This window comes from Chiroxiphia lanceolata, chromosome 3 (genome assembly GCF_009829145.1).
Source record: "Chiroxiphia lanceolata isolate bChiLan1 chromosome 3, bChiLan1.pri, whole genome shotgun sequence".
Taxonomy (NCBI): domain Eukaryota; kingdom Metazoa; phylum Chordata; class Aves; order Passeriformes; family Pipridae; genus Chiroxiphia; species Chiroxiphia lanceolata.
In genome coordinates this window covers 78,563,692-78,587,452 of record NC_045639.1, presented here as the reverse complement: position 1 = coordinate 78,587,452, position 23,761 = coordinate 78,563,692, and positions in this window count along the sequence as shown.

Here is a 23,761-nt window from a genome sequence, read left to right as displayed (position 1 = left end):
TCTATTACTATAAATTCTATTTAATTATTAATTCCACGAAAAACTGATAACTGCTAGTCCACCATAATGCAATCCTTTCATCTCCAAATAGTGTAGAGGAGATAATAAACCACTCTTGAAAATCTTTCTTTAATCCTTTTTTCTTTTAGAATACAGAGCCATGAAGATTTATCACAGCTCCATAGATTTCAAAAGAAGACTACAGCTTTGTGATGTCAATCCTTAGGACCGTAAAGATACTACTTTGCCAGAGCTATATTGTACTTCTAAAGTGGAATGAGGAAATTGATTTGCAGTAAAATATATCTTATTACCCAATTACCATATCAGGCAAGCAATTGTTCTAATTTTTTTCTCATTTCAGTTTTTAATCACTAAACTAGTTTCAATAATGTAAGCGTGAGTATTTCATAGTTTTATTTTCATACACTGAAAGTATAAGATCTTTTTTCCCCAATCTCCATTGTAAATGTATTGTTCTTTACAAAACATATTTGTATCCAGTTGTAACTCTTCCAAATAATGAAGAGGCATTTTTTGCCTCAGAAATGATATATATTTGCAAACCCCCAAATCCTTAATGCTTTATCATGCTAATGTTCATTTATCGAGCAATGTTCTTACCGCTTTTATTTCCAAATACTATGACCGGCTTTTGACTGTTCCACAGTTACACAGATGTGGAGCAATGACGATGAAAAAATGCAGGCAGTCTCCTGTACTCATGACATACCAATATGCTTTCAAAGGACTTTGTTATCCCAGAATCAATAATTACTGTTTTGCAGTTTCACATTTACTTGTGTGCAAAAAAAAGAGACCTCTTAAAAAAACCCAGACAAACCAAACCCACAAAAAGTAACCACACATCAATAGTACATTGCATGCCAAACATATTTTCAAAAATGACTAAAAGAAAAGAAACCGAGTGTGTGCACCTGAAGAAAGACTGCCCACTTAAATACGCTTAGGTGAGATGCAAGCTCCTTTCAAAGATGAGTTATCTGCCTTGGATGACTAAGCTCATATGTCAGGTAACACAGAAGATTGTTGCTCTTTGGAAATTCCTATGTCATCCATGAAACAACAGATCCCTGCAAGAACGAGAGCAGAATTATCTGGCTCTGTTGTTGATACAGATGAATTTATTGCTGTTGAGACAAGGCTTACAGAAATATCACTCCAATACCTTCAAGCTGCAGATTTCTTACCAAAAAAAAAAATAAAATCAACCCACAGACATCAAAACCAGACAATGTCTCTTTTTCTTCTCAGCCTGGTAAGTCTCTCCTTCTCTCTGTCTCTCCCTCTCTGTGGAAGACCGCCTTGCTCATACAGTTCCGATGCAGTGGGGCATGGCGTCATGAGATGCTTATTCCTGAATTTAAATGGAGTGTAACAATTGCGATTCTCCGCGAAAATAAGAGCAAGGTCCCGATCGGGCTTGGGCCACCTTAAATGTCATCAGAAGGTGAATTAAAAAATATTTGGCAATTCCATGGTCAGTTTTGGTGCGCATCTTTCCAGTTGCAGCTGATGTGACCAGCTGGGTACTGCGCAGTGCTCCACACGAGCACACGCATAGACACGCATATAGACACAGACGCACGTACGACTTCCTTGCATGCTGAAGGAAACTCCTCCCACGCTCTATTCCTAAATGGCTCTTTTATACATATTAACCCTGTGAAACGCTGCAGGACTTTGCTATTCACCTCCCAGATAATAAACTATCCGTTTGCAAGCCTGTCACACAGTTCACAGATCAAAGAATCAAGGTGTCACCAGCCTTCTATAGTATAGATATCACTGGTTCTTTACTGCCTGGTTATGCTTGCATAACCCTTAGACATTTTTGTCTTGAGGTTACTTCCTCATTCAAGTACTCTATTTTCCTTTTCACTGCATCTGTGCCACAGGCTTGCTGGCTGAAAAAATACCCCACAAAAAATGCGACAGTGCTGCCCTTCTCTCCCTTACTTAATTCACTTTCCTCCCATCCTCCCTGTCTACTTTTGTATATAGTCAGTTTTCCTGTTAAAAGAAAGAAAGAAAAAAGGAAAAAAAGACAAAAAGCAAGTATAATTATAAATTTCAGATTAAAATGCAATAAGTGGATCTTTATTTAAAAAAAATTCTAGAGAGGCTCACTCTATTTTACTGTTTTACTGTATGTTCAGTAGTTTTTAGACTATAATCTGGATTCCATGTCTTTCTAAAAAAAAAAAACAGGGAGGAGGACACACAAACAGGAAGATAGAGAGCCTGGTTGGGGATAAGATTTATACTTCTTTAGTAGAACAAAGTCCCTCAGTTTTGTGGCTGTGTTCTCTGTACTTGGTCTCCATCCTTTACTTAAAAAGGAAGCATGATGAACAAGTTCTTGTACAACTCTTTCTGCCAAGATCGTGCCTGTGCCAGTAATTTATGAGTAATGGGCTACAGCTGTGATCTCCAGCTCTTAGGCTGTTTTGGTATTTCGGTAATTACAGCAGTTTCATTAACATTTAAAGGGAATAGTCAGCTCAATATCAGTAAGGGACTATTTTGTACAGCGTGGATCCACTTTACATTTGCATATGACATTTGATAATCTTTATATGTAAGCTCGGAGCCAGAGAAATGAGATATCACACACAGGAAAAGTTAACCTAGATGTAAATTCTTTGTAAATCTGTGAAACTGAAGAATAAATGTCCAAGACTGGTAGTGTTATGAAGTATACCAATTTCCCAGTCTTATATTAATTTGAAACACAGAATATCATTTTTATATCTTTATTTTGTACTTGTGATATTTCTGGACATTTAAAAGAAATAGAAGCAGGAAGCTGGAAGAGTGGTAAAAGAATCAACAGGTCAGATATGTGTATATATTGTCTATGTTTATTTAATAAAATCAGACATGTTTCTGAGATGTCAACTTTATTTTATAGCAGTCTTCATTTTAGACTATCATTCTCTTTAGCAACTGCATAACTACCTTGCACAGCTAAGTCAAGTAACAAGACTCACCAAGGAAGCATCATTGGTATCAGCATAGAAGCAACAGAGGGTAAGCAGGAAACAGCAAATAAAATTAATTACAAACACATTTAAGTTAATGAACATGGGAATAAACAGTCATAAATTCTACATACCCCCTGAACTTCAGAACTAGTCTGTTCTATAAAAATGCTAGCTCATTGTTCAGAAGCAGTCAGAAGAGGAAAATTTTTAGGAACTACTAGAAAAGGAGTAAGGAACAAAGCATAAAATATTTATTTTTAATCTAAATTTAATATTTAATCTAATTGCATAAACCCATAGTTTTCCCATATCCTACACACTGTGTAGTTCCAATCCCTTATAGCTGAGGAATATGGAAGAAATGAAGAGGAATCAATGGAAGGTGACTAAAGAAATCAAATTCACAGAGCAGTTTCCTTAAGAGAAAGGATAAAACAGATGCAGACTACTCATCTTAGAGAACTAGAAGAATGATATAACAGAGATATTTGCAGTGATGACTGACCTTGCAGACAAAGTAGGGTGACCAGGTCTAAAATAAATAAGATGTTATACCTCATCCTTCACACACAATGCAGTTCAACTTAAAAATTCCTTGCCACAAGGTGTGTGGATACAAAAGCCTTTTATGTGTTCAAAACCAAGGTCCTCAGAAAACAAAATTACGTGTGGCAATCTAACCATTGTCTAGGTTGCTCGATGGTTGATTACATCCAGGACATTTGAGAATGTGATGTCTTAAACAAGCTGTTTCAAACCAGCTTAAAGGAACCACTAGTGAGAAGCAGATCCTATGTAAACGGAGTAATGCTTTTTGATGCCAACTTCCCCCTTTTCACCATAAGACACAGCTGCAAGAAGCACAGTCATATCCCTAGAGGGAGCTATGGAACACCAAAGACCCCAAAGAACTCCCCAACTCTTTTTGGGAACACTCCATCAGAAAACTGTGGATACCTCATAGAGTTATATCAGACATAAGAATTCCCTCCCTGGGGAGGCATCTAGGCATTTCCATGTTAACTGGAAGGTATATAACCCAACAAATTCCTTGTTTCATGGGTCCCCACCCTCAATGGATCAAGACTGAGACCATTACTCCTACCACTAACATCAAAATTCCAACAGTCAAGTCTCATCACTGGATCCATGGCTGGTGACATCTTTCCAGCATCTACTCTTGTTGGTTCCTTCTCTCTTTTTCTTATAAATTTTCTTTGTGATATTTTTATATTTCTATAGCAAAGATTCAATCAAATATTGGTATTGCTGCAATTAAATATTTTTAGAATAAATCTGCCTCTTATATACCCAAGTTATGCAGTATTGTTTCACTCTAATTCATCCTGAGGGATTTATTAACAGGAACCTCATTTACCCTGCCTGAGAGGCAGGTTGTTATATTATGTTTTCACGAGGTGAAGAATATCTCCCCTCTAGCTGAGGAAATGTCTAAGTAGTGATTTGCTGGCAGAATATTCTGGAGGACATTCACTAAAATCCCTGAATTTTTTGAATATTCTTTCCTGAGCATCTACTATTGGCTACTGTCAGAAATGTTATGGATACTGAGAAGATGGTTCATTGGTTTGATGAATCTGTTCTTAAATAATCTTGTCAATCCCCTGCAGGACCAAGAAAACATATGGAGTCTTTACTGGCAATCCAAATGGAGTTTCTTGTTTCTCCTACATTTCTTTTTATACCAAAAAAACTGCTTCAAAGAACAGCTTCAGAATGCATGAAAGACAAAATAGTTAACTTGTATTATCTTCTAAGAAATCATCTTAGAAATACAAACTGTACTCTGAAAGACTTCTTACTGAAGTCTGATGAAAATGTCAAGGCCAACCAACATCAAAGTACCAAGCGGATAATAGTTAGGCAAGAATGGTTTGAAACAGTGCCATGTCCCACCAGATTTAGCTCTTAAGAAGTCAATACAAGAAGCCATCTGACAGCTCAGTTTAAGACAAGCTTGAATCACATTAATGTCATTCTCAAAACTGGGAGGAAAGTTAAGAAGTAAGTATTGCTCTGTGCTGCATCCTCGTACTGCATCCATTTAAAAAATGTGCATTTCCTGCAGGAGTCATAGCTAGTAGAGGTCTGGCAACATTCTTGCAGTCAGTGAAGCTTTGAAAATTTGGACTGATTTGACCTGAGTTTTTTCTTTAAAATAACTTTGATTTCCAAATTAATAAATCATTATTTGTTATTGTTCTCTGATAATAACTGAACATTTTCTATTTTCACAGTCAGTGAAAGAAAGGAACAGAGTCCTTTCTGCATAATAAACCCCAAATATTTCTTTAAATGTAATTCTGGTAGCATTTAAGTCCACGAGTTGTGGAATATATATTTTAGTGCAAGCATCAGTCCAATATCATGATACTATTTCACAAATAAATTTATATAAAAAACTAAATATAAAACAAAACTGAAGACACTCTTCTAGATCTTTCTAGCAAATAGAGACGTTTAAAAAGTGTAAGCATCAGGACAGATTTGAGATTGCAAAAGGATTAACATCAAATTACTGATCGTCTATGCATGCTGTCTCTTAGTATATGCATCCCTGTGCTGATACATGCTGGGTTACTCTATTAGCTGAAAATGGTGTACTGAAATTTCATACAGAAATAAAGGAATTCTGAACATAAAAAGTCATTCTACCAGTGCAAGTTAAATTATTTTTTCATTCCTTTGTGGCACTAGTAACAGTTTCTCAACATTATAAGGTCTGAGCTGCAATTAATTTCTGGATTAAAAATTTCTAATAAATTATATTGCTCATTGTCTTTGTGCAGTTGATTTGCTATTCACACAAAGTCTCTTTTAGAGAAGTGTGAAAAATTGTACTATGTTTTTCTTTTGACACAAGGGCAATTGAGCTCCAATCTCAGTCAGACAATTTGATCTGAGAACTAAAACACTTTGTTGAATATATGTTGCATGGACACTAAAGTGCAGCATCAGCCTAGAAACAAGGTGTCCACAATTTCTATGCATTTTAAACAGGGTCAGAGTTCTAGTCTTAATTGTCATTGATTGAAAAATGAAGTTGCACAAACGATATATATCACTATGGTGTCATAGAATGGTTTTCATATATTTTCCAGATGATCAGAAAAAAATAAAATACAAAAAATGAGTGAATACATATATAATGTCCTACGCATGTGATTAACACATGAGACCAGTTTTCTGACTTGAAAACAAAATGGTAACAGATACTGTCTTGTCAGAATTTATTTACAAAGTAGACATGAGGTTTTAAAACTGCAGCAGAAAAAAGGATACTTGCAGTTTTCTGCAGCAGAAAAAAGGATACTTGCAGTTTTTCTGCAGCAGAAACCTTTTTCTCTGTTCTTCTTCTAAAAAGATGCTAGGAATTCTCAGCACAATCTGAAGATTTGTTGCAGATCTGTCATAGCATCCAACTAAGGCAAATAGATGATGTGTTTATCTGGGACCCTAGCCATTGTGAGCTTTCCTGTCACTGGAGAAGGTAAGTCACCATCTCCCTTGGTGGGGTTTGGTTTGAGGTTTCTCACATGATCCACACCAGTGTAAAGTGAGATAGTTTGTTCTCAAATGAGGGATGTTACAAGCTGAGTTGCTAACCATTGAACTGGAAGAGAAGAAAAGCAGAGGAAGCCGCAAATAGCTGGATACCACCAGACTACAGTGAGTACTGAAGCCTGGTGATGTGAATGTCTCTCACCTTCTGCCTTGCTGGAAGGAAATCAAACACAGACATCACCAGGAGTGCGATGTAGGAGAGAAATGCTCACACAACAAGCTATCAGTTTCAGCTGGGAAATGACAGTTGCAGTCATGTGCGCACGTGTGTCTCTTTCTGACCATTTCCAACGTAGGCCACTTCCCATTGGACTGGCACCTGGTTTTTTGAATGTGTCCCTTAGTTTCCACTGTTGGAAACTGAGATGTTAGCCTAAGTCTGTTGAGGCACAACAGAGATCTCGCACAGGCAATTTAATCTAAACTGGTCCCATAAATCCAGTAATCCATCTGAAGTACCAAGACATGCAGCCTGACTCATCTCTGCAATCTAATCACGCTTGGACTCTGTGGAGGTTTTTGAAATCTCAGGCAAGATAGCCTCATCTGGGGGCATTAATTATGGGAACAGGCCTGTAGCTACAGTTGGTTACACATACAGTCTAGACCTACCTTTAATTTCTCTTCTTAATCAGGAATTAATTCAAGAGATGCAGTTGCAGTGCATTTGCAGTGTGTAAACAGGTAGCAAACCATTAAGCAAATACAGAGGAAAATCCACTACTGATCACTGAGCATTTCACATCATTTGATAAATCTCGGATGGCACGCATCACTATTTCTATGTTGCTGAATGGAATCATTACAAGAACTATATCAGAAATTAGTAAAGCACTAATCTTTTGAAGAGATGATGTGTGATCATTTTTAGAACAACAACAACAACAAAATTAGACTTTTTTTCTAAAGTGCTGTTGTAAATATTCCTCTTTTTTTTCTCCTCTTTTGGAATTGAAATATTTAATAATTTCTTGTCAGTTGCAAAATTATTTCACTTGAGGCTTTTTAAAGATCTTCCTGAAAACTAATTTAAGGCATTCTGAAATAGCTTTAATTTTTCAGTTCAAAAATGGGATTAAGTTACTTTAACTTCTGCTACATTGAAAAAAACCCCCATATAAACTAAAAGCTCAAAATTATCTATTTTAAATAAACAAATATATTACTTACTATTAACATTTTTCTTTTGGTATAATAGAATATTTTTTCTAATCAAAAACTAATTTACTGGGTTTTTTTTTCCTGTTTAATATTAAAACAATGAAAACAGAGTTATTCATGAAAGTTTTTTCATTCAGAACTTAAAATTCTGTTCTTGCTCTGCTGCAGGTTTCAGATGTATAATTCTGAAAGGGATGCAGAATGCCTTCAGTGCTAATGGATCTCATAAAAATGGTCTTTGGTCATTAAAAAAAGATAAAATTGTAGGAACAATGAAGTTTTTTTTTTGCTGATATTTCCCCCATCATTGGCATTTTTTAAAACAATACACCAAACTACATTTTTTAAAAAATAAAATCAGGGATCAATGTCGGAGAAGTCTCTCACTAATGTCTAGTAGTCTTCGGAAATGATCCCTTTCAAAGGTGCTTGGAAGGTGACATATTCTGTATTTTCATTGCTAATTTGTTAATAAACCAAAGTTTTTTCTAACACATGATAATTTATTGAGGTAACCATATTTTGTTAGTAGATGAATATATTTGTATTGTTTGCATTTAATTTTAAGTTATTACATTATAAGAAATTTTTGTGAGGGGAACAAATATATGAGTAGAACTGTTCTAAACTGAAAGAAAGTAGGTTCTAAACCTACTCTCTTTCAGTTTAAAGCTGAATCCCTCTTGTCCCATCACTACAAGCTCTTGTCACAAGTCACTCTCCAGCTACCTTGTCGGTCCCATTTAGGTATTGAAAGGTTACTATAAGGTCTCCCTGGAACCTTTCTTATCCAGGCTGAATGATCCAAACTCTTAGCCTGTGTTCATAGGAGAGGTGCTGCCACCTTTGTGTCTTCTCTGGACTGTGTTGAACAAATCTGTGTCCTTGTGCTGAGAACCCCAGACCTGGATGCAGCTCTCCAGGTGGGGTCTCATGAGAACAGAGTAGAAGGGCAGAATCACCTTCCTTTGACCTGCTGGCCACACTTCTCTTGGGGCAGCCCAGGATATGGTTCACCTTCTGGGATGCAAGCACACATTGCCAGCTCTTCTTGATCATCTTGACAGTGCATTTTTCTGTTTCTGTTTTTTGTTTAATCAATTAAAGCACCAGCGGGAATCTCATGGAACATTTCCCCGAATAGGTTTCTTGGGCAGATCAAAGTTGCCATTATCAAAGAAAATAAGACTTGCTATACTGGATTTGACCATACATTTGTTCGTTCTCGCCTTGGGCAGCAGATTCATAGTTCAGAGAAAAATGAAACCCTTAAAGTACATTTTGCCAGTTAAGAAAAGGTGAAAGAACAGAAAACCATTTGGAAAGGCGCTGCAAAATTTTTACTTTGCCAAACTTCTGATTGAAGACTAATGAGTGTTATATTGACTCTATTCACAAAGCTACACATTTTACATCATTAAAATGAATAACTAATATTTAAAAAAATCTTATACAGTAAACTATCATCTATGTCAAAAATAATGTCTGACTTTGTGAAATATCAATTCCACAGGTTAAATATATGTATTCAAAAGAAAATTTGATCCCTGTTTGAAGTGTACAGCTCTTTAATTCTGTATCAACTTGTATTTATTTTTAGCATAAGTTCCGCCCTACTAGATGACTGAATTTTACTTTCCTATAAAGTCTGTACATTGCATTTGTTGCAGTCAAAATCATACTTACCTTGATGAATTTAGCAGAATGCTGAAACAGAGTCATAAGGGATAACTCATCACCTTTCTATCCGAATTACTGACATGAAGATGAAGGCTTTTCCATACAGAAATTGATAACCATACCTGGATAAGAGAAAAATAGTAATTCTAATTTTTCAAGCACAAAATAGCACTACATAAACAAATAAAACAAACAAAAGTCAGAAAGTGCAGACAAAACCCTAATGTCTGAAAGTCAGCTCTTCCATACTTTGTCCTTTTTGAACTGAGATTACTGTGCTATAACTAAATAAGAAAGTAGACTCATTTTTCCTTCCTCACTATACAACTCTTTATATCCAGTACCAAATTTTCTATCTACTGAAATGGATAAAGAGAAGGTTCATTATCATGTCAGGTCTAACAAAATAAACTTTTCTACAAACTAATGCTACTATAATTCGAAACTCTTCTCCCTGATGTAACAGACTGCCAGGATTTGATTAGCAACAGCAAGGGCTGGGTTCAATTTCTAGGGGTCAACAAATTGAGCCCCCATCTAAAAACCTGAGAAAATTAAATTAAACTGTCTGGGTGCTCAGTGAGCTGTACTTTTCCACTCTCAAATGATGAATCAACTGGCTTAATGAAACAGTAAGGTGTTGAAGGGAGTGAAAAAGGTGGAAAACAGGTATATAAATAGCACAGCAGACTAGCTGGCTATCTCTTTGCTAAACAAGAGATAGCACTCTATTTTGTTGAGAGAACTATTGTGTTAGCTGATGTCCTTGAAACCTTCTCCCATAACACCCAAACATTTACTGTGTTTGCCAAATTTGCTGGTCGTATCACCTACTCTGGCAGGTAGTCATAGCTCAGCTATTGTCCAATTGTCTCAGTCCTGTGAGATGTTCACTGGCCACTCCCGTGGCTTGTTTTTCTTCTGCAGTCTTTCTGCTCTGTACGAGGAGGACACAGTACACGGAATGTGATGCCTTCATAAACCATTTGAGGCTAATGGCTTGGGAACTAGAACACTTTTCAGGAAGATGGGGAAAGCATATTTGGAAATTCATAGGCAGAGGAAGATATCAAACTCAGACCTCCCATGTTCAGGGTATTTGTTGGTGCTATTCAGTTGTCAATTGTACAAAAGTACCAGTCATACCCTACTTTCCCAATCATAAAAGTAGTGAGGATGGAATTCTACTTGGGAAGGTTTTGGGCTATGGCCAACAGAGCCATCAAGGAAGATTCTGCTTTGCCTTGAGTAGTGCAACCAAGCACTCATTTCCAGCCTTTTGCACTTGCCAGCTTTCAGGAGGTATTAGTGAACTCCTCACTGTTCTGGTTCTTAGGATTTCTAGTGTAAGGCACCAACTTTCTTCAGGCATCACACAAGTAACCAAAGCATCTAATGCAGAGTCTGGATGCCACCTCAGTACCAGAAACCCAGAGGCTTACATTGCAAAGACTTGCATGAAGCCTCTTTGTAGAACTGACCTTAGGTTCAGATCATTTATGGAGCCCTACTAATCCCAAATCCTTAAAAGAGCTTCTAATCTGCTCAATCAGTAGTGTATTGGATTCTTTCATCTGAAGGCATTAAACTCCATAGGCAATTACCAGCCCAGGGAGGTATTTATCTCCCTTATCAATGAAGATATGAAATGTTAATGAACAATAAGTCAAATAGCCATTTGAAATCAGTAGGTCATTGCGAAAAAAATAGCTTCCAACTCACACCTCTAAAGAAAAGAAAACCAGTGCACCCTGAGCGATTCTGTCCCACATGCTATAGTAAGACCTATAGCAAGATCTCTATTTAATAAGGGCACACACTGAAAGGCAATATCAGCTTTATCCTAGGTGGCAGCTGTATTTATCAAAGCCAATGTCTGCAGAGTCAGAAACTACTTTTATTCTGCTAAAGCAATTATTCATTTATTCATTTGGGTCCTGACTATATTTTATCACTAACACATTTGGCTGCATGAAATGTGATAGTTAGGTTAAAAGCGTTCTAAAGTGCTGGCAAAGAATTCCCAACTATTAATGTTCCTTCAAAGCATTGCCTAACCTTATCATGCTTTTAAAATTTTAATAATAAATATGATGGCTTTATTAGAAATCTAACAAAACCCCTCCAATCTGTGGCACATAAAAAAAAATAAGGGTCTCATCATTAAAGCTGTTTGATACTGGTTCCTTCTCTGACCTCTACATTAAGTGAAGCTTTTTTCATGGCAGTAAGGCCTGCCACTGGTAAGGGAAATTTTAATTTATGTTAAATAGACCAAATAAATATTTTTACTATCTCATTTCTATATGCCTTTCTCCATCAGATTAAAATATGATCTTCATATTTTATTTTTTTTCCTAGCTAGCCCCTCAGGGAGTGAGACACCTAGTCACAGGTATCTGAGCTATGCTTTTTTATGTCTGAATTCAACCTCCTTGACTTCTTTCATAGTCATTGAATAGATGCAGAGAAATATAACACTTCTATTAGTTGTGAGTCTTCTCATCCTAAAGAAGATGCCTTCAGTACGATGAATTGAAAATGTGATGTTATCTAAAAGGAATATGTACAAAATTCTTTAAGCATGATTAAACAGAAGAGAATTTAAGGAACCACTGTGTAAATACATAGAAAAGGTACAACAATTAAAATGAATTGCCAAACAAAAATTGTTTCAGTACCTAGCACCAACTCAAATGTTCAACAAAAATGCAACAAAAAAACCTGCTTTCTATTTGAAGCCTTGAATAAAAAGGGGCTTTTCCAACATCTCTCTGATATAAAAGAATTATCAAGTCAGATAAGCATTTGTAGGAGGTGTAACAGGACATAAACAGTCACCTACAGGGATTGAAAGACTGGTCCTTAAGGTGCTGTGCATGTTCCAGTGAAGAAGAAATGTTTGAAAAATTTCAATGGAAAACCAAAACCCAAAGAAATTTCTAGAGATCATATGAGAATGCTACAATAGCAATTTGTAAATAGGAGATATTTTCAGATGGATGGCAAAAAATATATCCATGATCATAAAAATTTCACAATTGACTGTGTTATTGTAAGAAAAAGTTGCTATAATATTTTCACATGATTAAATAAATTTTACTTTCCGAGGTTAAAACTGGGACTACTGTGACTGGTTTGGGCAAAGTGAAGAAAAAAACCCCCACAAAATTTAAGGCTTGAAGGTCTGTCCAAATTTAATCTTAAAAGGCTGAATTTTAGCAAACTTATAAAGTAAAAGTATATAAGAATTAGAAAGTTTTTATAGTCTTCATAGAAGATTTGCCAGTGCCATTAATAAAGCACCATTTTACAGGTTATAGCAATTATGATTTTTTTAAATTTCTGTAGCATTAAAGTATTTCTCTTTAGACTCCATATGAGTAATTTTTAAAGTATGCATCCTAGCTTTGCCAATCGTCTTGTCCTGTGGAACTGGAATCAACTTTGACGTAGTGAGGAGTGGCCCCAATTTTTGTTTAGAGTGCTATAGTCAGAACTTGATCTGCATGGAATGAATATACTGTAGACACCAAAGAGAGAAAACCAAACCAAACCAAAACAAGAGGGGAATTCCACACACTTATACATATTTCTGAAAACAAGTGATGATATGGGGAGCAACTGAAAACATAACACATTTTTTTTAATATCAATGAAATTCACTCTGAGAGTTCATGGACAAATAATGAGGTTCTGGAAGAAAAGAAAGGCAAAATACAGTTTTGAAAATGGAGACAAGGAAAGGCCAAGATATTAAAGACCTAGGCAGCTTTATTTTAGTTCTTCAGAAAACAGGGAGAGGGAAAAGTGCCTAGATGAAAACACAGCAAGAACATTCAAAATCAAGTTTTCAAGTATGAATTGTGTCAAGCCTCTCTACTTTCCTTGCAGAAGAGGGTAATAGGCCATGTAGATAGAGGAGAAGCAGTAAATATATATATATAAATATATTCACACACACACATATATACATATATTGACTTCGGTAAGACTTTGCTGTACAAGACCACTTACAAACTTACCATGAAAACATGGATTAGACAACAGAAATAGAAAACTGAGTAGAAGCCTGTATTAAGAGCATGATTATCAAGGACACATTCTTAAAACAGAAGGATGTAGCAAATGTATCTGTTTAGGTCCAGTAGGTCCTGAGTAACACAGTATTTCCACTAACAGCCTGGAAAACGGAATCGAGAGCTTGATAATGACATCTGTGGAGAGCACCAGGCTCTGTCTGGCTGTAAGCAGATTGGGGAACAGATTTCAAACTCAAAGTGACTGTGACACACAGGTTTCACTCCACTGAAGGCAGGTGCAAGTACTTCCACTTTAGGCAAGACTAATGAACTAAATGATCCTGAGTGGGGAAGAGCTGGAAGAGAGGGCAAACAATCAGACATGAACCAGAGGCGAAAAATGTGAATGTAACTTCTGACGATTTAACAAAGGTATAATCCGTGAGACAGGTGGAATAGCTTGTTCCGAACCTGTTGGAGTTGTTAAAACCTCACTAGTTCACAGAAGATATTGACTCATTAGAAAAAGATCGGGAGACTGAGAATGGCCCGGAGTCTCAAAAGGGTGACTTACCAGAAAGATGGAGAGATCTGGAATAATTAAATTTTTCCATTTTAGAGAAAACTTCCCGCATTCATATTTAAATTTGGTCTTTTATATGAATAATTTTGGCAGCTATGAACTACTACGATTATTTTATTATAGATAGCTTTTTCTGCTTTTCTTTTTAGTAGACATTTTTTAGTTATGGTAAAATATGTGAATACTCTGCTACAAAAGAAAAAACAAAAATGGCAAGCAAAAAGACTGAGGTATATTTTCACATCTCATAGTTGTTAACTATGACTTTTTTGATAGACTAAGATCCACAATGCTGGGAAAGGCCTTTATTTCACTTTTTAGAAAACATGGGCCAAGTTCTTTGATTAGTACAAATTCTTGTAGCTCCATTGTCCTAATGTACTAGAAGAAAACAAGATAAATAACAGGTTTTCAGTCCTTAATGGTCCTTGCTTGTCAGTTGAATGAATATATACCCTATAGGTATGAGGAAAAAGCTCTATATAATTAAGATCCTTGTATAGTTTTGTTTTAATAGAGAATATAAAATTAAGGATACTGGGGTAAGCATACAGAAAGAACCATTGAACTATATTTGGGATCTGGTAGCTTATAAGAATGTGATGCTACATCCTCCTAAAGAAGTAATTTTCAAATTATTACCACTAAACTGGGCTAAGTAACTACTACCCTTCTAGGACTTACAGAAAGGAGCTGGAACACTAGGTACAGGTCTATTTTACCTTGTGCAAACCCTTGAAGGTGTTGGCTCTTTCATTGATACTTTTGCAGATTTTGTCATGCCAATAAAATATTACTGCTTGCGTTGAACTGAGCCATGGACTTTGCCTTCCATGAAGGATTAAACAAGTGTAGAGCATTTGTGAAGACACCCAGTGTGCTACTGGAGCCCAGATGCACTGGAGATTTCCTAAATATTATGGACCATCTGGTATTCAGGACCGGGCCTGAGGTGGGAGCAGTAGATCATATGCTATTACAATCTAGTTGCAATTCCTTTGCTATAGGTGGTTTCCTCTGATGATGCTTCAGCTATAGGAAGAGAATGTGGCTGAACAGATATTCCCAGAATTACACTGATTCATATATGTCCCACATATGTCCTCAGAGTGAGACCATGCACTGGTTCCTGACCTGGGCCTAAAGATGGGTTGTGAGTTCTGCAGAACTAGCCCAATTTAAATTTGCTTCCCCAAGAAGACTTAAAAAAAAGTCCCATTAATTTCCTTGCTGGTTAGAAGTATACAGTTTGAGTAAAAGAAACCACCTTACCATTTATTATTTATTTATAAAAGTTCCCCTAATTTCCATAGAATTATAAAATTCTAAAGAGATAGAGAACAAATGCAATTGCCATAGGCCATCAAGTGCTCTGAATTCAATAAAGTAAATTTTAATAGGTGTGAAAAACATGGAACTTTGTAGCAGAATAGAATATATTGTAAAATCAGTAGTCCCATTTTTTTTAGTGCATAAGCTATCCAACACTTTATGCTTGTAGATGTTTTTTGAAAACAGTGATTGTGACTTTCTCTGCATTGACTAAATTAATCATCCTAATCTGATCCTCTGAGGAGATGACTAGATTAATAAAATCACTCCTCCAATGTTTCCCTGTTACGCTTGCAATCCATCCAATTTTAGAGAGCAAACAAGAGAAAGCACTGGGCTCCAAATAAACATAGCTGAATGTTTCTTTGAAAGTCCTTTACTGTCTGTTAATTTTTTCACTGATTATTACAATTAGCACCAATACAGGAAAGAAAAGAAGCACTGTGATTTCTCTTTTACTGATAGCTGCGACTTTTGTGGCAATGATTACTCGTTCAAGATATTCGTGATCCACACCACCAGCCCACTGTGGAACATCAGTCTTTACTAATGGAAACATGTAGATAGTATGCTGATTATTCATGACGTGCTTCAATGAAGACATTGTGGACACATTTTTCCATTAAGTGAATGGATTCATGGGTCATTTGGATTAGACATCTAACTTCATCCTTATTAAAGCGATTGGCTTCTCTGTGCTTTCCATTTCTTCATGGATTCAAAACCTGCATGTGTACTTTTACGTTTTTAATTTCTCTTTCCCACTCTCCTCCCTTGGTTTATCAGAAAGATTGCCCTACTTCTTTCTCTCTGTCTTTCTTTCTCAGCACTGTCCACTTATATCTGAACTTAATAATAAATTTGTAAAAAAATTAATGTTTAAATTTTAAATTAACTCAAATATTAATTTGAAAATATCTGTATCATTGAACCTTTCTATTCTTATAATACTTTCCATAAAACTAATGGTTTTTACATCTCCCCCTCACTACCTGCCTCTTTCCCTGTTAATTGTCCCATTTCTTCACCTCTCACTCTTCCACTTTTTACTCCATTGCTCCACTCACACCTGTGTTTCTTAATCTCTCTCTGGAATCCTTTATTTATTTTAACAGCACAAACAATCCACGCAGTCTTCAACTCCATGTTTTCCTTGGTGACTAGATTCTCAGTTAAGTTTCCTACTCTCTAAATTACTCATGAACATGAGTTCAAATGTGGGAAAACACGCATATTCTTTAACATAACCAACATAACCAGCTTCCATGCTCATAGTTCTCCCCTCCTTTATGCATTATTCTCTAGAATTCTGTACTTTCTTTCCAGATTTCTTTTCCTGTTCTTACACAAATCTTGCCATATGCCTCCTTCAGTTCTGTGTCACCTAACTTCTTTTTTGTCCAAAATATTATCTCCTTGATGTCAGAAACTTAATATTGTCAGATATTACAATACCTGTATTGTATTACAGTACACCTGAGGTGTTCACCAGCCTTTTCTTTGTCTTCAGCAATGGATCTTCAAAAAGTCTAGATTTTTCTCTGTATTTCTGTTATCTCTGTGTTTGCTGTTGTGTCTTGGTTTGCAAGGTCACCAGCCCCTTAAGTCTCCATACCTTTGCTTACTTGTCTTTTAGCCCCATTTCCCACTGGACTAACATTAGAAGTTCTCTGTTGTACTGATACATTTCATCTTCCTCTGTCAGCTTTGTAGACCAATTTTAAATTTTTCCATCATCTTCTTATGTATGCTGTTCTTTGCACTTCTTTCACAATCACAGATTGCATTTCCTTAACTCTCTGCTCTAGTTAACCAAAATGACATATTTATTTCTGTGTGTTAAATCCTAACTCCCTTTCTCACCACATTTAATTTTTTTCTCTTTCTTTATCCAGCTAACAACTTGCTAATTAAAAGATTTTGGCATCACCTTAATCTTTTAAAATTCTGTCAAATGTGAAACACTCCCGTTATATTTCCTGACTAGATTTTTGATCCTCAGAACCCTTAACTTTCTAAGTGCTATCTAATATATTCACATTACATTTTTAAGAATAAATTATGCAAAATAGCAGTGAGCACTGCTGATAACCTAAGTCAGTCACCCCTAATGACTGTCCACAAGCACATATCTATTGCTTGTTCATGTTATGGCCACTTCACGTGGGCTGTAACATTAGAATAGCATTGTCCAATATCTGAGTTGACAACTTTAAGGGACCCATAACAGTAATATGTTCTTCATCATATTGGGGAGTATGTATATGTTCTGCACAGATGGCTGTCTACTTATTATATATCCTTATTATATATATGCTTATAAACCTATAATCACTGAAGAGAAAGAGCTGTCTAGAGAGGATTCAGAACACTTTATTTAATCTTGATTCTGAATCACCTATTAAATTAGACTCCTAAAATTAGTTTGGGCAAACGTTATGAACAGGATTTCCAGAAGACAAGTGTACTCGTGAATATGAATATTTAGGGAAGAATATTTAGCGGCCTACAGGGAGAATCATAATTAGAAACTTAGTACATCTGAAGAACTATAAGAATATTTGCTGAAAAAGGGATGTTAGTAAAGAAGACAGTTCTTTCTTAGGAAATCTTACTCTTAGTGATAGATGTCAAAAAACTGAAGTAAAAACAGTCTCCATATTTGCCTACTCTAAAACCTCTTGAGTGAAAATATCAAATTAAGTACTTAATGCTATCAAAGTTCATGAGTTTAAGAAATCTTAATTAATGTCAGCAGAAAACTTTCCAACAGAATAATGTCAACACTTTCATTTCTGTCTCTTGAATCAATTTCTCATACAGGAAATGCCAGAATATCTAAATATAGATGTATAAATATTGACACATTTCAGGTTTTTTTCCATCCTGCACCTGATGAAGGTGAATAACAGTGAATTCATGAGTTCTAAGCAAACCTAGAGAGCCTATCTTGTCTCTCATGTGTAACTTGGTGAAGTTCTAACATTTCCAAAATGTAAAGGTAAATAATGTATAAGCATATTAAAGAATAGCGGTCTTCAAAATTTTGCCATACCCTAACAATACTTGTAATATGAGTGCTGAATAAGGATACCACTAATAAACATATGCTATTTTTAGCAAACAGTTTTGCAAAATAAAATATGATATGTATGTCTAATTAGCACTTCAAAAAGTGATGAATATATTTGAAGTTGAAATAGAACTCAGGTTATTTTTCTCTAAAGAAAATGAATATTTGCCCTTTAATTATTTTGTTAAATAATTTCTATTCATATATCACACCATTACAAGAAACAGCATCTGATCAGAAAAAACTAGAAATGGTTGCTTGAAATTTATTTGCAAATAGTGTGAAAACTACTTATAATTCAAAGGTAAGCTGGCAATTCTCACTGCATCATAAGTTTTTTGGCATTTGGTATAACAATTTCCTCTTGCAGACAACTGCTTAGGTCAGAACTTCTTAAAAAATCTTCCTGACCTCGAGGTTGCAGAGCAGAGCAGGAAGACCAGAAGGCCTGAGTGTACCTTAAAGATTCAAAATTAGAAAGCCAGGGCAAAAGATTCTGAATTTATTCTATCATTCTGAGCTTATCCTCTCTGACTGGTGTTAGCATAGCATTTCTATGTCCCTTAAAGCATAACCACTGACAGTGACACTGTAACTGACTGCATGGCTTGAATCTTGAATCTGGACACATACAGTCAGACTTGGAACTGCACTAAATGTCTACTGGAGAATTTGAGAAAAACTGCATTCCCAGTTAAGCATTGCAGGCTCTTTAGAGTATGGGGACAGGGAAGTAGGTAGGGACATGCTCTTTATGAACAGAAGAGTGAGCTGTGTAGGGAAAGGCAAGAGCCTTGCCTTTTGGACATGCCCAGCATCACTGACTGTGTTGAACAGGTTTGGGGAATGTACTGGTGATATTTAATAGTCCAATAACCTTTAAAAGGGATTCTCTCTTTCAAGAGCATTTTTATTATTCCCCTGAAATAGTGACCTTCTGGTTTTGGTGCTGGAAGGCAAAGGGGGTGGTGAGGGGGGCCCTTGACAAATATTATTTTCATTTTTTAAATTTTTACAGTTGTTGCTTTGGTTTCAAATATTGTCATGTTTTCTTTGAAGTCTTTCAGACACATTTGAAACAGAGATATTATGTAAAAGAAAAAAGCGAAAATTAGTCTGAGTGAAATGTGTTTTGGAAAGCTATACTGACATGCATATGTTTAGAAATTAATCTAATTTGAATAGATTGCCTTGATATTACACCGATAAAAGATAACACTGAAGAGACAGAATAATGTTACCTTGAGAAGTTTCAGAAGAAAATGTAAACGTTTCCAAAGATTAAGAATTGAACACGTAGATATTAATTAGATGTGCAAACTATTTCTGTACTACTGCTGTTTTAATATTTCCTAAAGAAATCACATTAAAATTCTACAAAGTCTGTAGATAATTTATTTAGGTGAAGTCATTCTATGATTCAGTAAAATGCTACTGAAGTTCTCTGCAGGCAGTGTCACATCGTTATAAATGGCCATGGTCTGTATGTCTTTAAAATTAGGGGAAATGCCTTGCTAATACACAGTCTTTCTTATTTTCTCTCCTGTAATTTCTCTTTATATTTATATGGGCATTCCATGCATATATATGTATGCATGTGCATATATGTATGTGTATATATGTATGCATGTAATGTGTATGTGTATATGTACTGCCCATAAACATACGTATCATGCATCTGGAAGATGCATAATGAAAAGTCCAGGCCAGAATGGCAAATATGGAGGAAGTATGTCAAATAGTGAAAGAAATCATGCAGCAGATGACAGTGGCTTATAATATCAACTTCCAGATGATTTGTTGTATGTGAATCCTTTCATCTAAGTTCACAGCAGGCACATCCTCTAGTCTATTGCAGAAAGTTTTATTGATTCACAGAGGAATAGCAAATCCTACCTGAGACAGCAGTTCTTCCAAAATGCTGTTGATATCAGAAGAAAGTAAGGAAAATCTCATTGTTAGATATGATTTGTGATACAATTCCTCTCATGTGCTAAGTATTAAGGTATTTTAAAGGAAGAGATCTTTACTATCCTCAAAAAAGATATAAAGAACACTTCTCATAACAAAGTCAGTCTTGAAAATTTGAAATTTCACAGCCCATTAACCTACCATTAAAGAGTAGTGCCAGGATTTTTTTCAGAAATGAACTTTGTGTTGTGTGAGAAGTTAGTCGTGATACCAGAAAGGAGAGGAGAAAAAACCCTCACCCAAAACAACAAAAAAATAAGGTCCACAACATGATTCTTATCTAAGTCCACGCTATTAAAGAAATGAAATTGCAGCTATACAAAGCTGAAGATACCTATTATGTGTAATGGTGCAGAACCAGGTTACATCATCTTTGAATTTCAGGCAGTTCACATTTCATTTTACCTGCATTTGCAGAAAGTTGAGTCAGTGTCAACTCCCACTTAGGATTCAGTTGATCACAGTGTTACAGAAAGTCAAACTGACAGTTAAGAGGAAGTTAAAGGCTCTGGGTCATGTCTCTGCTGGGTTTTAATTCATTCTCATTAGGAACAATAATACAACAAAGTGCGTGTTAGATTCTGAAGCTGAAAAGCATGCATATGTATGGAATATGGTTAAATTATTTGTCTGGATATAGGAAAGGCAAGTAGGAGGATTTTTGCATTAATTTCAGCAAGAAATGTGTGCTTCTGTTCAAAATGATTCAGTTTAGGTAACGTCTGGGCTAGGTGAACAAGGCATGATAACACCATCAGGTATCTCTGTTAATTGTGTTCATTTCAAAGGGAGCAATAAACATTAGGATGCTTTAATTCAGTTCATTTCAATGGGAGCAATAAACATTAGAGGCCCTTTAGTATCCCTTTCTGAGGGGTCCCACTTGACTAGTTTTACTCTAATTTAAACAGGAAAGACAGAAAGCATGATTAATTTAACTCTTTGCCTGGCAAAACATTAAGTTTGAAACTGCTTCCTCCAAAGGAAGCACTAATTACAGTAATAAAAATTAATATTAATTGCCATTCTAGATATGACATGGTAGCAGCAAAGGCCCTTCCCAATGTAGGCTGAAGAACTCACTGAAAGAATACAGCTGCACGCTGTATTCTTTCAGTGAGAATCACAAGAGCAGAAGTGAGCAAACTCATGGGTTGAGATAAAGACAGTTTAAGACAGTTGAGATAAAGACAGGTGAAGCAAAGAGATTATAAAACACAACTGAGGCAGAGACAATCACTCACCACCTCCCACAGACTGATACCCAGTCAGTCTCACAGCAACTGCTATTTTGGAAGATATCCCCCCCTCCCACCTAATTTTTTATCCCTGAACATGATGCAATATGATATGAAGTAGCCCTTTAGACAATTTGTATCCTCTATCCTGACTGTGTTCCCTCCCAACTTCTTTCCCACCCCAATCCATTTTTTGAGAGGGCAGTGAGAAAATAAGGAAGTCATGAGCCTATGCAAGCACTGGTCAGCAATAACACTACTCAATCAAGAGCACCTACTCAGCACAGGTAAGGCCACACCTGGAGCACTGTGTCAAGTTCTGGGGCCCCCAGGACAATATAGACATGGGTACACTGTAGAGAGTCCAGTAAAAGGTCACTATGATGACTGAGAGACTGGAGCATCTCTTCTATAAGCAAAGTCTGAGAGAGCTGGGATTGTTCAGCCTGGGCAGAGAAGGCTCAGAGGGATCTTACCAGGCTCTTTTCAGTGGTGCCCAGTGACAGGGCAAGAGGCAGTGGTCACAAACTGGAAAACAGGTTTCCTCTGACGAAGTAAACACTTTGTTACTTGTGAGTGATGGGGGACTGTTACAGGTTGCCCAAGGACATTGTGGAGTTTCCAACCGTGGAGATATTCACAAGATGTTTGGCCATGGTCCTGGGCAGCTGGCTGTAGGTGGTCCTTCTTGAGAAGGTGGTTGGACTGGATGACCTTCAGAGATCCCTGCCAATCTTAGCCAGTCTGTGTTTCTGTGATAGTCAAAATATTGCCGTGTTATCAATGCCATTTTAGGCACCGATTCAAAACACAGTGCATCCCAGAGGAGCTCCCAGTGGGCTGCTATGAAAAAAGTTGACTCCATTTCAGCCAGATCCAGTAAAATCCTGGAAGCAAAGTCAATTAAAAGTCACTTTTTAGGCACAGAAATATTAAGTTGCAATAGCAAAGTTTATAAGAAGATAGGAGGATGAAGGCAAGAAGGAAAAGGAGACAAGGAGACTGTTAAGTACCTTAATTAATGAAAAGCTACCTGTTTGAGGTTATGTCATATTCATCCTTCTATGAAATAGAAAAACCCTAAACAAAACCCAAACAGCAAGAAACTGAATCAAACCCTCCTGATAATTTAATCACTAGTGTGTGAGAGTTTTGTTGTTTTAGTTATGTAAGAATAACAGATTCGGGTAAATATAGCACAATTCTCGTAGGTTAGTGATCTTCTATTTTCTTTCTGTTACATTGCTTTTTTTTAAAGCTTTCTCTGCATGACAGATATCTATTATGTACTCACTCAGCTCCCGTTGAAGTTAATGGTTAACTGGTGGGAACCACAGCAGTACCATGACCTAGTATGGTATAATTTAAAAGTGTCCTAATATTGTTTCAACTGTCAAAAATGCCAAGTAGTTGTTTTACCTTTATACATAACAGATACGATATTTCACATTTAACATAATGTAGTTAATAGGTGTTTGATAAAGTTAATCCCCTTAAAGCTAATGGGAATATTCTCATCAGTTTCCTTAGGATCTGTTTTTAAGTTAGTTTCCTTTTATTTCTTATTTTAATTTCAGAGTGCATTAATATTATTTGGTCAAACATGTCCTATCTATTTACCTATCAATTAATTCAGTCCATCTGGCTTATATCAACATAAAACCTCAGCAGATCACAATATCACATGACTGTTAACTTTAAAATTTTGCCACAAAAAGTCAATTAGGAACAATATCCCGTTTCTATTTTTTTTCTCCTAAGTCAGGCATTTTCATCCAGTTTTACAGGGAGTTGCAAATGTCTATATCTGACAAATGTGTTTTTCACATTTATGTTTGAGTCATTTTCTGTGACACTTTCAGTCATTTTTCAGTAGACATATTCATCTACTAATTTCCTTCAAGAATATGCATATGCTCTCTCTAATGTTCGCTGCTGACCTTGAGCTTCTGATTTCTAGGAAAATACATGAAGTCACATCAGTGTATATTAGCATATATAACATCTCTAGACAAACATTTTAACTCAAGTAGACTGTGTATCCTTAGGCAGAAGAATAAATGCCTCAGTATGCTGTGATAAACTGTTTAATAAAATAAAAAAATAAT